General features: G+C 48.7%; 1 protein-coding gene across 1 annotated transcript in view; it reads left to right on the top strand.

Moving 5' to 3' along the window:
- LOXL3 (lysyl oxidase like 3) overlaps positions 1-13643 on the top strand; it is a 141017-nt gene that overhangs the window by 12730 nt on the left and 114644 nt on the right. The gene's annotated exons all lie outside the window — the stretch shown is intronic.

Genomic DNA, 13643 nt, shown 5'->3' on the forward strand with positions numbered 1-13643 from the left:
CTCCAAGTCCTTCAATTCAGGCCTCAGAGCCGGTCTCTTCTTACTCTACAGTTTGGCACAATACAACTTTTTCTTTTTAAATTCTACTTTCAAAGTTGCCAATTTCTCCTCCTCTTTCTCAATCCGCCTCAGCTTTTCAACAGTCCTCCGTCTAAAGGTAGGCAGGGATTCACCCCTCCTTGGGCCGAGCTCCATGTCTTCCATAGACTGAGGCCTAGTCTCAGGCCTATCCAGGGGGCCCCCGCCGGGGTCCTCCCCAGGATCCAGCATCCCTCCTGGGGCAGAGAAGCAACTCTAGCCCCTGGCTTCTGGAAGCACACGAGCTAAGGAACCAGCAACCTCACACCTCGCTGTCAGGGAGTGGAATGGCAGTTTCCCACCATCCCTGTGCTGAGTTCCCGGGTCTGTACACCCCCTGTGCCCATTATGAGGGGTTCCCTCCATCCCTGTGCTGAGTTCCTGGGTCTGTACACCCACTGTGCCCATTAGGAGGGGTTAATTTTGTTTATTGGAAATTCTTACAAACAATCAACTTATATACAATAAAACCATAATAAATAAATTATAAATAACATATTTAGAAAATAATTGAATATAACTATACAAAACAAGAACATAATAAATAAACCAAATTGCACACAGCATAAACCCTACGAGAGAGCCAGACTAAGAAACTTCACCATGCATGGAACCTTTAATCAAAAATTATATTTTATGACTGATTTTCAGCTGATAACATTATTGGTTGCCACTTTTAACAGATAATTGAGGCAGCCGTTTCTTAGCCTGACTACTCTCTCCCCCTGGAGAACCAGTGCGCTTCAATGCACCCTGGGACTCATCATCCATGGAAGATTCTGTACTCAACAAGTCCCATTCATCCTCATCATCTGACAGGACCCCAAACTTATTTGTCAAAGGCAAAACCTCAGGACTGTGGGTAGCTGAACACTTTTTTTTCCTTCTTTTGCCCTTCCTCCTTTTCTCCTCCAACCATTCCACATCCCCCTTGGACAATTTGGAAATAACAGTTTCCCCACTCTCACCCTCCCCTTCACCCCCACTCTCCCTTACCTTATCTACCACCAGGCCAGCCTCTTCACCATTCTCCCCACTCCTCTGCACCCCATGGTCCCTAATAGAAGCCCTGCAATGTCTAGGGGAGGGGACTGGCACTGTACTTGATGCCCCTGCCTCAGCACCTCTTGCCGCCTCTGCAATTTTGGAAGACATAGACACAGAAAGATTGGACACATTCTTAGTAACCGATACCTTACATACAGACTGGGAAGACACTGACACACTGGGAATCGGCACAGACTGGGGCACCACAGACTGAGAAGACACTGACACACTGGGCATTGGCACAGACTGGGGCACCACAGACTGGGAAGACACTGACACACTGGGTATTGGTACAGTCTCGGAGGGAATCGCAGGCACCCTAGCTGCTGAGCTCTGAGCATCCTCCATGTCCAGACGGAAAAACTCTCTCATGAGCTCAGGCTGGTTGTGCATTGCCTCAGGACACTGGCTATAAGGATGCCCAACTGCATTGCACAAGTTGCACCTTATAATATTGCAATATTTTGCCAAATGCCCTAAATCCTGACACAGAGAGCATTTCATTACTGGACAGGAGGATGCAAAGTGCCCTTTATCCCCACACTTATTGCACAGCTTTGGCTGGCCTGGATAGAATATGGTCAGTCTGTCCCTCCCCAGGAAAGCTGAGGATGGCAGATGCTGGATGACATTGTCAATGACTCTTAGTTTTAGCTGCACAGACCATCCCCCCGTCCATATTCCTCGATCATCCATAATTTTGTGTAAGGGGCTCAGGATGTCTCCATATCTCCTCAGCCATACAGATAAATCCCCTTGCGGTATGGACTCATTGCGCACAAGAATCGTCACCATTTTAATAAGTGGCTGACGTGACACAACTTTGGGGATGAGCCCTTTCCAGTCCGGCAGGCTCCTACACACATGTTCATATTTCTCCCAAAATATGTCCAAAGACTCCGGAAGGACAAAGGACAAATCATACTCATAGGAGCCAGTCGGACTGATCAGGGCAAAGATATCTGCAGGTTTAAAACCCATCTGCAGAATCTTATCAACCACAGCTCTCCAATATGGGGGAATACCTTCGCCTTCCCATCTGAGCTGTACCACATTCCTCCTTTTAAATAATGAGGAAGATAAAACATTTCCATGCTCCTTCCCTGCTTGCACCCCCCTCCCAAATCCTTCAGCAGCACCAGCATATGTTTTCCTCCCAGAAACACCAGCAATTACAGCATTGTCTTTAGACACAACCACACCTGATGACAAGGAGCCTGAATCAACCCTTGCAGTCTTTGGAGCAGCAGAGACAAGACCCACCCCCTCCCCCTGCTCTGACCACTCAGCTGCTTTCCTGGGTTCAATCACAGCCTTGTCTACTGCAGACTCCAAAAAAGTTATAGCACTACTGCTCCCAGCATCTCCTCCACCATGCTCAGGAACAGCCACTGTATTTGGTCCAGGCAAAGCCTCTGCAATGTCCGTGGTGCTCCTCTCTGCAGACTCTTCAACCAGAAACACACAGTTTTTTCCAATTTTCTCACCACTTGCATTTAAAAGTGGAATTTTTTCAGCAGGTGCATCAGGTTGCACTGCATGCTGCACATTGTCTATGGGTGTGGGCTGACAGCCCATAGCACTACAACCCTCAGCAAGCACATTGTCATTAAAGTTCACATCACCACCTTGCACACACACTGTACCTGCTTGCTGTGTTACCTCTGCAGTGTCATGGCTGATGGTGGGATCAAACTTCCTCCTGGTTGTTGCAGGCTTAATGGTGAATTTTCCTCTCTCCACAGGTCTCTCTTTCATAGGGCGAGGAACGGTATCCATCTCCTCATCTGGGGAATCTGCAGAAAAATGGAACTTTCTTCCATCCAGAGGGGATTCCAGCTCAGCGACGAACTCCAACATGCCAGTACCCCCCTCAACCTCCTGCTCAGATGTTCCACATTGCTGCTGCAGAGGGAGGGAGACAGAGGCCTCCGCCATTGGGGGCTCAGCAGATGTGTGAGGTGTCGAAGAGCTGGGCTCATCCTCCAGGCCCACTTTCTCACTCTCTGCTGACTCTGTCGGTACCTGAATCTCCTCACTGACTGGGTCACTCTCCATGCTGGAAACGGCTCCTCTCCTCATACAGCTGAAACGTTCCTCATTCCTGTATTTCTCCTGAAGTGCTTCACAGCTTTCCTTCAGAGAGCTCACCAGCTCTTTCTGCTTCCTCAAAGCTTGCTCCAAGTCCTTCAATTCAGGCCTCAGAGCCGGTCTCTTCTTACTGTACAGTTTAGCACAATACAACTTTTTCTTTTTAAATTCTACTTTCAAAGTTGCCAATTTCTCCTCCTCTTTCTCAATCCGCCTCAGCTTTTCAACAGTCCTCCGTCTAAAGGTAGGCAGGGATTCACCCCTCCTTGGGCCGAGCTCCATGTCTTCCATAGTCTCAGGCCTATCCAGGGGGCCCCCGCCAGGGTCCTCCCCAGGATCCAGCATCCTTCCTGGGGCAGAGAAGCAACTCTAGCCCCTGGCTTCTGGAAGCACACGAGCTAAGGAACCAGCAACCTCACACCTCGCTGTCAGGGAGTGGAATGGCAGTTTCCCACCATCCCTGTGCTGAGTTCCCGGGTCTGTACACCCACTGTGCCCATTATGAGGGATTCCCACCATCCCATGTGCTGAGTTCCCGGGTCTGTACACCCACTGTGCCCATTATGAGGGGTTAATTTTGTTTATTGGAAATTCTTACAAACAATCAACTTATATACAATAAAACCATAATAAATAACATATTTACAAAATAATTGAATATAACTATACAAAACAAGAACATAATAAATAAACCAAATTGCACACAGCATAAACCCTAGGAGAGAGCCGGACTAAGGAACATCACCGTCACCATGCATGGAGCCTTTTATCAAAAATTATATTTTATGACTGATTTTATGCTGATAACATTATTGGGTGCCACTTTTAACGGAGGATAATTGAGGCAGCCGTTTCTTAGGCTGACTACTCTCTCCCTGGAGAACCAGTGCGCTTCACTGCACCCTGGGACTCATCATCCATGGAAGATTCTGTACTCAACAAGTCCCATTCATCCTCATCATCTGACAGGACCCCAAACTTATTTGTCAAAGGCAAAACCTCAGGACTGTGGGTAGCTGAACACTTTTTTTTCCTTCTTTTGCCCTTCTTTCTTTTCTCCTCCAACCATTCCGTATCATCCTTGGACAAACTGGAAGTAACAGTTTCCCCACTCTTACCCTCCCCCCCACTCTCCCTTACCTTATCTGCCATCAGGTCAGCCTCTTTACCATTCTCCCCATTCCTCTGCACCCCATGGTCCCTAATAGAAGCCCTGCAATGTCTAGAGGGGGGGACTGGCACTGCACTTGATGCCCCTGCCTCAGCACCTCTTGCCGCCTCTGAAATTTTGGAAGACATAGACACAGAAGGATTGGACACATTCTCAGTAACCGATACCTTAGATACAGACTGGGAAGACACTGACACACTAGGCAAATGCACAGACTGGGGCGCCACAGACTTGGAAGACACTGACACACTGGGAATTGGCACAGACTGGGGCATCACAGACTGGGAAGAGACAGGCACACTGGGTATTGGTACAGACTCGGAGGGAATCGCAGGCACCCTAGCTGCTGAACTCTGAGCATCCTCCATGTCCAGGCGGAAGAACTCCCTCATGAGCTCAGGCTGGTTGTGCATTGCCTCAGGACACTGACTATAAGGATGCCCAACCGCATTGCACAAGTTGCACCTTATAATATTGCAATCTTTTGCCAAATGCCCTAAATCCTGACACAGAGAGCATTTCATTACTGGACAGGTGAATGCAAAGTGCCCTTTATCCCCACACTTATTGCACAGCTTTGGCTGGCCTGGATAGAATATGGTCAGCCTGTCCCTCCCCAGGAAAGCTGAGGATGGTAGATGCTGGATGACATTGTCAATGACTCTTAGCTTTAGCTGCACAGACTATCCCCCCGTCCATATTCCTCGATCATCCATAATTTTGTGTAAGGGGCTCAGGATGTCTCCATATCTCCTCAGCCATACAGATAAATCCCTTGTGGTATGGATTCATTGCGCACAAGAATTGTCGCCATTTTAATGAGTGGCTGACGTGACACAACTTTGGGGATGAGCCCTTTCCAGTCCGGCAGGCTCCTACACACATGCTCATATTTCTCCCAAAATATGTCCAAAGACTCCGGACGGACAAAGGACAAATCGTACTCATAGGAGCCGGTCGGACTGATCAGGGCAAAGATATCTGCAGGTTTAAAACCCATCTGTAGAATCTTATCCACCACAGCTCTCCTATATGGGGGAATACCTTCACCCTCCCATCGTAACTGTACCACATTCCTCCTTTTAAATAGTGAGGAAGATGAAACATTTCCATGCTCCTTCCCTGCTTGCTCCCCCTCCCAAACCCTTCAGCAGCACCAGCATAGGTTTTCCTCCCAGAAACATCAGCAATTACAGCATTGTCTTTAGACACAACCACACCTGATGAGAACGAGCCTGAATCAACCCTTGCAGTCTTTGGAGCAGCAGAGACAAGACCCACCCCCTCCTCCTTCTCTGAGCACTCAGCTGCTTTCCTGGGTTCAATCACAGTCTTGTCTACTGCAGACTCCAAAACAGTTATAGTACTACTGCTCCCAGCATCTCCTCCACCATGCTCAGGAACAGCCACTGTATTTGGTCCAGGAAAAGCCTCTGCAATGTCCGTGGTGCTCCTCTCTGCAGACTCTTCAACCAGAAGCTTAATTTTATTTTCAGTTTTCTCACCACTTGCATTTAAAAGTGGAGTTTTTTCAGCAGGTGCATCAGGTTGCACTGCATTCTGCACATTGTCTATGGGTGTAGGCTGACAGCCCATAGCACTACAACCCTCAGCAAGCACATTGTCATTAATAAAGGTCATATCACCACTTTGCACACACACTGTACCTGCTTGCTGTGTTACCTCTGCTGTGTGATGGCTGATGGTGGGATCAAACTCCTTCCTGGTTGTTGCAGATTTTATGGTAAATCTTCCTCTCTCCACAGGTCTCTCTTTCATAGGGCGAGGAACGGTATCCATCTCCTCATCTGAGGAATCCGCAGAAAAATTTAACTTTCTTCCATCCAGAGGGGATTCCAGCTCAGCGACGAACTGTAACATGCCAGTACCCCCCTCAACCTCCTGCTCAGGTGTTCCATATTGCTGCTGCAGAGGGAGGAAGACAGAGGCCTCCGCCATTGGGGGCTCAGCAGATGTTTGAGGTGTTGAAGAGCTGGGCTCATCCTCCGGGCCCACTTTCTCACTCTCTGCTGACTCTGTCGGTACCTGAATCTCCTCACTGGCTGGGTCACTCTCCATGCTGGAAACGGCTCCTCTCCTCATACGGCTGAAACGTTCCTCATTCCTGTATTTCTCCTTAAATGCTTCACTGCTTTCCTTCAGAGAGCTCACCAGCTCTTTCTGCTTCTTCAAAGCTTGCTCCAAGTCCTTTAATTCAGGCCTCAGAGCCGGTCTCTTCTTGCTGTACAGTTTGGCACAATACAACTTTTTCTTTTTAAATTCTACTTTCAAAGTTGCCAATTTCTCCTCCTCTTTCTCAATCCGCCTCAGCTTTTCAATAGTCCTCCGTCTAAAGGTAGACAGGGATTCATCTCTCCTTGGGCCGAGCTCCATGTCTTCCATAGTCTCAGGCCTATCCAGGGGGCCCCCGCCAGGGTCCTCCCCAGGATCCAGCATCCTTCCTGGGGCAGAGAAGCAACTCTAGCCCCTGGTTTCTGGAAGCACACGAGCTAAGGAACCAGCAACCTCACACCTCGCTGTCAGGGAGTGGAATGGCAGTTTCCCACCATCCCTGTGCTGAGTTCCCAGGTCTGTACACCCACTGTGCCCATTATGAGGGGTTCCACCATCCCTGTGCTGAGTTCCCAGGTCTGTACACCCACTGTGCCCATTATGAGGGGTTCCCACCATCCCTGTGCTGAGTTCCCAGGTCTGTACACCCACTGTGCCCATTATGAGGGGTTCCCACCATCCCTGTGCTGAGTTACTGGGCCTGTACCCCCGCTGTGCCCATTATGAGGGGTTAATTTTGTTTATTGGAAATTCTTACAAACAAACAATCAACTTATATACAATAAAACCATAATAAATAAATTATAAATAACATATTTACAAAATAATTGAATATAACGATACAAAACAAGAACATAATAAATAAACCAAATTGCGCACAGCATAAACCCTACGAGAGAGCCAGACTAAGGAACATCACCGTCACCATGCATGGAGCCTTTTATCAAAAATTATATTTTATGACTGATTTTAAGCTGACAACATTATTGGTTGCCACTTTTAACGGAGGATAATTGAGGCAGCCGTTTCTTAGCCTGACTACTCTCTCCCCCTGGAGAACCAGTGCGCTTCACTGCACCCTGCGACTCATCATCCATAGAAGACGCTATACTCAACGAGTCCCATTCATCGTCATCATCTGACAGGACCCCAAACTTATTTGTCAAAGGCAAAACCTCAGGACTGTGGGTAGCTGAACACTTTTTTTTCCTTCTTTTGCCCTTCCTCCTTTTCTCCTCCAACCATTCCACATCCCCCTTGGACAAATTGGAAATAACAGTTTCCCCACTCTCACCCTCCCCTTCACCCCCACTCTCCCTTACCTTATCTACCACCAGGCCAGCCTCTTCACCATTCTCCCCACTCCTCTGCACCCCATGGTCCCTAATAGAAGCCCTGCAATGTCTAGGGGAGGGGACTGGCACTGTACTTGATGCCTCTGCCTCAGCACCTCTTGCCGCCTCTGCAATTTTGGAAGACATAGACACAGAAGGATTGGACACATTCTTAGTAACCGATACCTTACATACAGACTGAGAAGACACTGACACACTGGGAATTGGCACACACTGGGGCACCACAGACTGAGAAGACACTGACACACTAGGCATTGGCACAGACTGGGGCACCACAGACTGGGAAGACACTGACACACTGGGTATTGGTACAGACTCGGAGGGAATCGCAGGCACCCTAGCTGCTGAGCTCTGAGCATCCTCCATGTCCAGACGGAAAAACTCTCTCATGAGCTCAGGCTGGTTGTGCACTGCCTCAGGACACTGGCTATAAGGATGCCCAACTGCATTGCACAAGTTGCACCTCATAATATTGCAATCTTTTGCCAAATGCCCTAAATCCTGACACAGAGAGCATTTCATTACTGGACAGGAGGATGCAAAGTGCCCTTTATCCCCACACTTATTGCACAGCTTTGGCTGGCCTGGATAGAATATGGTCAGTCTGTCCCTCCCCAGGAAAGCTGAGGATGGCAGATGCTGGATGACATTATCAATGACTCTTAGTTTTAGCTGCACAGACCATCCCCCCGTCCATATTCCTCGATCATCCATAATTTTGTGTAAGGGGCTCAGGATGTCTCCATATCTCCTCAGCCATACAGATAAATCCCCTTGCGGTATGGACTCATTGCGCACAAGAATCGTCACCATTTTAATAAGTGGCTGACGTGACACAACTTTGGGGATGAGCCCTTTCCAGTCCGGCAGGCTCCTACACACATGTTCATATTTCTCCCAAAATATGTCCAAAGACTCCGGACGGACAAAGGACAAATCATACTCATAGGAGCCGGTCGGACTGATCAGGGCAAAGATATCTGCAGGTTTAAAGCCCATCTGCAGAATCTTATCAACCACAGCTCTCCTATATGGCGGAATACCTTCGCCTTCCCATCTGAGCTGAACCACATTCCTCCTTTTAAATAATGAGGAAGATAAAACATTTCCATGCTCCTTCCCTGCTTGCACCCCCCTCCCAAACCCTTCAGCAGCACCAGCATAGGTTTTCCTCCCAGAAACACCAGCAATTACAGCATTGTCTTTAGACACAACCACACCTGATGACAAGGAGCCTGAATCAACCCTTGCAGTCTTTGGAGCAGCAGAGACAAGACCCACCCCCTCCCCCTTCTCTGAGCACTCAGCTGCTCTCCTGGGTTCAATCACAGCCTTGTCTACTGCAGACTCCAAAAAAGTTATAGTACTACTGCTCCCAGCATCTCCTCCACCATGCTCAGGAACAGCCACTGTATTTGGTCCAGGCAAAGCCTCTGCAATGTCCGTGGTGCTCCTCTCTGCAGACTCTTCAACCAGAAACACACAGTTTTTTCCAATTTTCTCACCACTTGCATTTAAAAGTGGAATTTTTTCAGCAGGTGCATCAGGTTGCACTGCATGCTGCACATTGTCTATGGGTGTGGGCTGACAGCCCATAGCACTACAACCCTCAGCAAGCACATTGTCATTAAAGTTCACATCACCACCTTGCACACACACTGTACCTGCTTGCTGTGTTACCTCTGCAGTGTCATGGCTGATGGTGGGATCAAACTCCCTCCTGGTTGTTGCAGGCTTAATGGTAAATTTTCCTTTCTCCACAGGTCTCTCTTTCACAGGGCGAGGAACGGTATCCATCTCCTCATCTGGGGAATCTGCAGAAAAATGGAACTTTCCTTCATCCAGAGGGGATTCCAGCTCAGCGACGAACTCCAGCATCCCTCAACCTCCTGCTCAGATGTTCCACATTGCTGCTGCAGAGGGAGGGAGAAAGAGGCCTCCGCCATTGGGGGCTCAGCAGATGTGTGAGGTGTCGAAGAGCTGGGCTCATCCTCCAGGCCCACTTTCTCACTCTCTGCTGACTCTGTCGGTACCTGCATCTCTTCACTGGCTGGGTCACTCTCCATGCTGGAAACGGCTCCTCTCCTCATACGGCTGAAACGTTCCTCATTCCTGTATTTCTCCTGAAGTGCTTCACAGCTTTCCTTCAGAGAGCTCACCAACTCTTTCTGCTTCCTCAAAGCTTGCTCCAAGTCCTTCAATTCAGGCCTCAGAGCCGGTCTCTTCTTACTGTACAGTTTGGCACAATACAACTTTTTCTTTTTAAATTCTACTTTCAAAGTTGCCAATTTCTCCTCCTCTTTCTCAATCCGCCTCAGCTTTTCAACAGTCCTCCGTCTAAAGGTAGGCAGGGATTCACCCCTCCTTCGGCCGAGCTCCATGTCTTCCATAGTCTGAGGCCTATCCAGGGGGCCCCCGCCAGGGTCCTCCCCAGGATCCAGCATCCTTCCTGGGGCAGAGAAGCAACTCTAGCCCCTGGCTTCTGGAAGCACACGAGCTAAGGAACCAGCAACCTCACACCTCGCTGTCAGGGAGTGGAATGGCAGTTTCCCACCATCCCTGTGCTGAGTTCCCGGGTCTGTACACCAGCTGTGCCCATTATGAGGGGTTCCCACCATCCCTGTGCTGAGTTCCCGGGTCTGTACACCAGCTGTGCCCATTATGAGGGGTTAATTTTGTTTATTGGAAATTCTTACAAACAATCAACTTATATACAATAAAACCATAATAAATAAATTATAAATAACATATTTACAAAATAATTGAATATAACTATACAAAACAAGAACATAATAAATAAACCAAATTGCACACAGCATAAACCCTACGAGAGCCAGACTAAGGAACATCACCATGCATGGAGCCTTTAATCAAAAATTATATTTTATGACTGATTTTCAGCTGATAACATTATTGGTTGCCACTTTTAACGGATAATTGAGGCAGCCGTTTCTTAGCCTGACTACTCTCTCCCCCTGGAGAACCAGTGCGCTTCAGTGCACCCTGCGACTCATCATCCATAGAAGATTCTGTACTCAACAAGTCCCATTCATCATCATCATCTGACAGGACCCCAAACTTATTTGTCAAAGGCAAAACCTCAGGACTGTGGGTAGCTGAACACTTTTTTTTCCTTCTTTTGCCCTTCTTTCTTTTCTCCTCCAACCATTCCACATCCCCCTTGGACAAATTGGAAATAACAGTTTCCCCACTCTCACCCTCCCCTTCACCCCCACTCTCCCTTACCTGATCTACCACCAGGCCAGCCTCTTCACCATTCTCCCCACTCCTCTGCACCCCATGGTCCCTAATAGAAGCCCTGCAATGTCTAGGGGAGGGGACTGGCACTGTACTTGATGCCCCTGCCTCAGCACCTCTTGCCGCCTCTGCAATTTTGGAAGACATAGACACAGAAAGATTGGACACATTCTTAGTAACCAATACCTTACATACAGACTGGGAAGACACTGACACACTGGGAATCGGCACAGACTGGGGCACCACAGACTGGGAAGACACTGACACACTGGGCATTGGCACAGACTGGGGCACTACAGACTGGGAAGACACTGACACACTGGGTATTGGTACAGTCTCGGAGGGAATCGCAGGCACCCTAGCTGCTGAGCTCTGAGCATCCTCCATGTCCAGACGGAAGAACTCTCTCATGAGCTCAGGCTGGTTGTGCATTGCCTCAGGACACTGGCTATAAGGATGCCCAACTGCATTGCACAAGTTGCACCTTATAATATTGCAATCTTTTGCCAAATGCCCTAAATCCTGACACAGAGAGCATTTCATTACTGGACAGGAGGATGCAAAGTGCCCTTTATCCCCACACTTATTGCACAGCTTTGGCTGGCCTGGATAGAAGATGGTCAGTCTGTCCCTCCCCAGGAAAGCTGAGGATGGCAGATGCTGGATGACATTATCAATGACTCTTAGTTTTAGCTGCACAGACCATCCCCCCGTCCATATTCCTCGATCATCCATAATTTTGTGTAAGGGGCTCAGGATGTCTCCATATCTCCTCAGCCATACAGATAAATCCCCTTGCGGTATGGACTCATTGCGCACAAGAATCGTCACCATTTTAATAAGTGGCTGACGTGACACAACTTTGGGGATGAGCCCTTTCCAGTCCGGCAGGCTCCTACACACATGTTCATATTTCTCCCAAAATATGTCCAAAGACTCCGGACGGACAAAGGACAAATCGTACTCATAAGAGCCGGTCGGACTGATCAGGGCAAAGATATCTGCAGGTTTAAAACCCATTTGTAGAATCTTATCAACCACAGCTCTCCTATATGGGGGAATACCTTCGCCTTCCCATCTGAGCTGTACCACATTCCTCCTTTTAAATAATGAGGAAGATAAAACATTTCCATGCTCCTTCCCTGCTTGCACCCCCCTCCCAAACCCTTCAGCAGCACCAGCATAGGTTTTCCTCCCAGAAACATCAGCAATTACAGGATTGTCTTTAGACACAACCACACCTGATGACAAGGAGCCTGAATCAACCCTTGCAGTCTTTGGAGCAGCAGAGACAATACCCACCCCCTCCCCCTTCTCTGAGCACTCAGCTGCTTTCCTGGGTTCAATCACAGCCTTGTCTACTGCAGACTCCAAAAAAGTTATAGTACTACTGCTCCCAGCATCTCCTCCACCATGCTCAGGAACAGCCACTGTATTTGGTCCAGGCAAAGCCTCTGCAATGTCTGTGGTGCTCCTCTCTGCAGACTCTTCAACCAGAAACACACAGTTTTTTCCAATTTTCTCACCACTTGCATTTAAAAGTGGAATTTTTTCAGCAGGTGTATCAGGTTGCACTGCATGCTGCACATTGTCTATGGGTGTGGGCTGACAGCCCATAGCACTACAACCCTCAGCAAGCACATTGTCATTAAAGTTCACATCACCACCTTGCACACACACTGTACCTGCTTGCTGTGTTACCTCTGCAGTGTCATGGTTAATGGCGGGATCAAACTCCCTCCTGGATGTTGCAGGCTTAATGGTGAATTTTCCTCTCTCCACAGGTCTCTCTCTCATAGGGCGAGGAACGGTATCCATCTCCTCATCTGGGGAATCTGCAGAAAAATGGAACTTTCTTCCATCCAGAGGGGATTCCAGCTCAGCGACGAACTCCAACATGCCAGTACCCCCCTCAACCTCCTGCTCAGATGTTCCACATTGCTGCTGCAGAGGGAGGGAGACAGAGGCCTCCGCCATTGGGGGCTCAGCAGATCTCTGAGGTGTTGAAGAGCTGGGCTCATCCTCCGGGCCCACTTTCTCACTCTCTGCTGACTCTGTCGGTACCTGAATCTCCTCACTGACTGGGTCACTCTCCATGCTGGAAACGGCTCCTCTCCTCATACGGCTGAAACGCTCCTCATTCCTGTATTTCTCCTGAAGTGCTTCACAGCTTTCCTTCAGAGAGCTCACCAACTCTTTCTGCTTCCTCAAAGCTTGCTCCAAGTCCTTCAATTCAGGCCTCAGAGCCGGTCTCTTCTTACTGTACAGTTTGGCACAATACAACTTTTTCTTTTTAAATTCTACTTTCAAAGTTGCCAATTTCTCCTCCTCTTTCTCAATCCGCCTCAGCTTTTCAACAGTCCTCCGTCTAAAGGTAGGCAGGGATTCACCCCTCCTTCGGCCGAGCTCCATGTCTTCCATAGTCTCAGGCCTATCCAGGGGGCCCCCGCCAGGGTCCTCCCCAGGATCCAGCATCCTTCCTGGGGCAGAGAAGCAACTCTAGCCCCTGGCTTCTGGAAGCACACGAGCTAAGGAACCAGCAACCTCACACCTCGCTGTCAGGGAGTGGA

Source organism: Pelophylax lessonae (genome assembly GCF_965119305.1).
Source record: "Pelophylax lessonae genome assembly, chromosome: 1".
NCBI lineage: Eukaryota > Metazoa > Chordata > Amphibia > Anura > Ranidae > Pelophylax > Pelophylax lessonae.